The sequence below is a fragment of the Tupaia chinensis genome, unplaced genomic scaffold (assembly GCF_000334495.1).
Source record: "Tupaia chinensis unplaced genomic scaffold, TupChi_1.0 Scaffold000691_1, whole genome shotgun sequence".
NCBI lineage: Eukaryota > Metazoa > Chordata > Mammalia > Scandentia > Tupaiidae > Tupaia > Tupaia belangeri.
In genome coordinates, this window is record NW_006160214.1 from 940,576 (window position 1) to 944,641 (window position 4,066).

The 4,066-nt window shown below is 37.3% G+C and overlaps 1 pseudogene; it reads right to left on the reverse strand.

Moving 5' to 3' along the window:
• LOC106736214 (lupus La protein homolog pseudogene) overlaps positions 1 to 510 on the reverse strand; it is a 1,228-nt pseudogene extending 718 nt beyond the window's left edge.
• Positions 511 to 4,066: the final 3,556 nt, after the last annotated feature.

Genomic DNA, 4,066 nt, shown 5'->3' on the forward strand with positions numbered 1-4,066 from the left:
TGTTTTCAAACACAGCAAATATTGATCCCTTAAATGCTTTCTGCAATGTTCTTCTCATCTGAATATTTAGTATTTCACCTTTACCTTCTAACCATTCCTTTATATCATCAAGGGTTGTATCAGTTGGGAAGCCTTTAATATAAACAGATCTGTTTTTAACATCATTTTTATACTCATCAGTCACTTCAGGGAGGGGTTTTCTTAGAGACCTCCTGATTTTAGTTTTATCTTCACTGATTTCCATGAGTTCTGCCTTGGATTTGCTCAACGCTTCCACTATTACATTAAAGTCCGTTGTTAGATGGTTTAACCTGCTGAATTTTATCATTATCTCCAAAGGTACCCAGCCTTCATCCAGTTTTATGCGTTCCTTTAAAAACTTGTCCTGCAGCAAATTGAAGTCTCCAAAATAATACTCAATCTGATGACAGATTTTGGCCTCCAGAGCAGCCATTTTTTCATTATCACCATTTTCAGCCATTGTGGCTATCTTTAGGGCCAGGTCCCGCAGAGGCGTCCCACAGGCTCACTAACAGCCACGGCAACGTCTCCACTTCCAGCATTATCTTTTTACATGTAAAGTGACTTTGCATTATCTTAATTTTTAGAAAATAATTTTTTTAAATTCATGATAGAGCACTGCCATGCATGAGAGGAAAAGAGAGAGAGCGAGAGTGAGAGTGAGAGAGAGAGAAGAGCATTCTCCACAGAGTATGGTCATTCTGCAACCCTGTTCTTCCAGACTGCCATCCTATGGGATCCTGTGCACTCCTGTGTGTGCCTGGTATGTTCCAGGGTGACTGAGCTGGGTTTCAAGCTGGTCATCCTGTGGGATTTGTCTTCTCTTGAGTAGCACATTATTGCTACTGCACTGAACTGACTATATTATATTTACCTTGACCTATATATAGAAATAGAAAATCTCTGAGGAATTCTGAATTTTCCATTCTTTTCATGAAATATCTCCCTTAATTTGATTTATACCTTCCCTGTTTACTTTTCCCCAAACCAATGAAAAGCAGAATTTAGAGCAAAAAATAATTTTCTCTCCACCATCGAGAATTTCCCTCCCATTGAGGATATTAAGGGAGAGATTGGTAACTAATTCCTTTTTCTTTATTTGTCTCTCATTCTTCTCTTTGGAAAGATATAGGACAGAAAATAAATGCTTTTTTTTTTTTAGACTTTCTATTCATAAAGTGTGGATGGATAGATATTTCTATTCCCAAGTCTGGGAAGAGTAACTGTAAGATGAACTTTTGAAATCAGAAAAGTTTTAATGTATATTATTATGGTACATACTGTTTTAGAAATGCTAAGCAATTTTCAAAATGCATAAATCCTAGTCTTGGTTCACTTAATGTTAGTATTAAGTTGCTGGTGATAGATTGAGGTCAGAAAGAAAGAGCATCATTTCAGACCAGTAGTTTGTGCCTTTTCACACCAACTTAGATTGTCACTTTTTTTTTTTTTTTTTGGAGAGGTATTTTTGCTATAGGGTGCGTGCACTCGCCAGAAAGACAGAGAGAGACAAAGAGACAGAAAGTGAGAAATCACCCCCTAGGGGAGATGGCCATACCGCAATCCCTTCTCCTCCATTCTCCTCTCAGGATCTTGGGCACACACACACACACGCGCCCGGCGTGAGTTTAAGCGGTTGGGTCCGGGACTCCAACTGCGGTTGACTATGTGGGAGTCCAGCGACATAGCCATTATGCTAACTGCTGGTCCCAGATTGTCACTTTTTATTTCCTTGTGAGGACTATCTTTCTAAGAACCAGACACTATATTGTTGAAGTCCTTGTTGCAGCTGTGTAATGCATTACTGGGTAACTTGAAATGAGCAATAAGGAAATCTTGGATCAAGACAGCAATGTGTTTTCAGTCATTTCAACATCAAATGCTCATGTGCACACAGTCAAAGCTATTTACAATACATTGTTTGGTTGTGAATATAGTTTCAAAATGACCCATGTTAGGAACACAGTCAACGTGAAATGCAATGTATACAATTTCAACATTATGAATTTGTAGACATATTTACTTTACAAAGAGTTTTATCACAGGATAACTTTAAGTATTGCATTCCTAAATCACTTCAAAATGATTAAAATAGAAGATTTCCTTGGAATGACAATAAGAACTGTTTTCAAACAGTAGTACCTTTATTGAAAATTAAATGGAATTACAAGATGAATAACACTAATATTGTAAAAAAATCAGTATAATACAAAGAAAAGATAAAGCTTATATTAAGTGAAATGACAAATACATTTCACTCTGATGTTTCTTTGATTTTGGGGGGGAATCTTAATTATTGGTTATTGGAAAAGTCATGACACATTTTTTGCATAGAAAAACAGAAAAATACAACATGACTTTTCCAACAGCCCAATATTTAGAATTTGGATTTGGACTATGTAATTCGTGTGTGTGTGTGTGTGTGTGTGTGTGTGTGTGTGTGTGTGTAGTGTATATTATCTCATTATTTCATTCTTGGGAAATTGTTTCCATCCCTAACACTTATCACACAGAGTTATACTTGCAAAAAAGCGAAACCACCACAACGAAACAACAAAGCAAAAAAACCAACCAACCAGACAGAGAAAATTCACCGCCCCATACAAAGATATAAATGGAATGTTACCTATTGAATTGTTACCTATTATTAAAACAGGGCAAAGGGTGATTCACAGCTGTTCTCTCTGTGACACTATGTACATAGAGTGGTCCCAGTTAGGAACTTTTAGTTCTGAGTCAGATTAATAGGCTATTGTTATGGGGAAGAAGGCAAGAGGAGGAGGAAAAGGATACATCCAGATAAGATATCAAAGTATGGTTACTGCTATTTGCTAGGTGTCTGGACCACGGTTGTTAAAAGATCACTGGTCTAGCCACCCTGGCTAAGGCAGTAGGGGCCCTGGAGTGAGATGCTGGAGGCAATATGAGAACGTGTTGGTTCACATCCTAGGTCTACCCAAACATGCTAGGTGCACCCATGCGCACACCCGTGATCCTGACTGGCTGCAGGGTTAGAGAGAAGGTTGAAGTGTGAAAACCCTTTTGAGGTCTTCTAATTTCTCTTTGTCTAGAAATAGGATCACTTTGATGAAGATAGCATTAAAATCTATCATCTATCCATCTATCTCTATCTGTCTATCTATCTATCTATCTATCTATCTATCTATCTATCTATCTATCTATCTATCTATTGGATGCCTCTAATGCAAGATATTATACCTATAACAATCACAACAAAAACAGTATCAGTGTCAGGCATAGCCTCACACATTTGAGACATTTGATGATTATTTTGTAGACACATGCACTCACCAGAGAGAGACAGAGAACTGGAGAAAGAGGGAAGGAAGAAAGCACTCCCTGTGGAGAATGGTCATACCATAATACCTTCTTTTCCATTTCTTTCTCCTTTTGGGATTTTGGGCACACACACATACCCAGTTTCTTAAGTCCCTGGGGTATAGGGTGGCCATATGGGATCCAGGGGCCTTAACTAGCAGGCCACTTAGGTAGCCTGATTTTTTAAAAAATTTTAAATGAAATGCTATTTTCATCAAAGTGATCTTCTTTTAATGGCTCAGAATCCTATCGCTTTTTTGGATATAGAAGATTTAGTAGCTGAGGCAACTATCTTTTTTTATATCTACATAGATTTTCCTTCTAAACATTCCAGTGCAAGTGGGGAAAACATCTTTAGATCATCCTTAAACGGGTTCTTTGGTTACACTGTGGTTATATTTTGCAGACAGAATAAATATGCCAACATTTCCTGATTTTGATTCTGCATTTTGCACTTATATCTAATTAATTACTAGGACCAAATATAGAAATTAGTTTTGTCATAAGAAGAAGGCACAGCTGGAATACTTGCTCTGTTTTAGACAGTTATTACCAGTGCTTTAGAAGGCTGTGGACCCTGATAATTAGCATCAGAGAGCTGTGACCAGAGCAGATATCTATAAGACCTATGGAATGTTATATAGAATCAAAATTATACATACAGTAAAAAGAGATTGAGACAATCAATAAACCACTCAACAGTTTT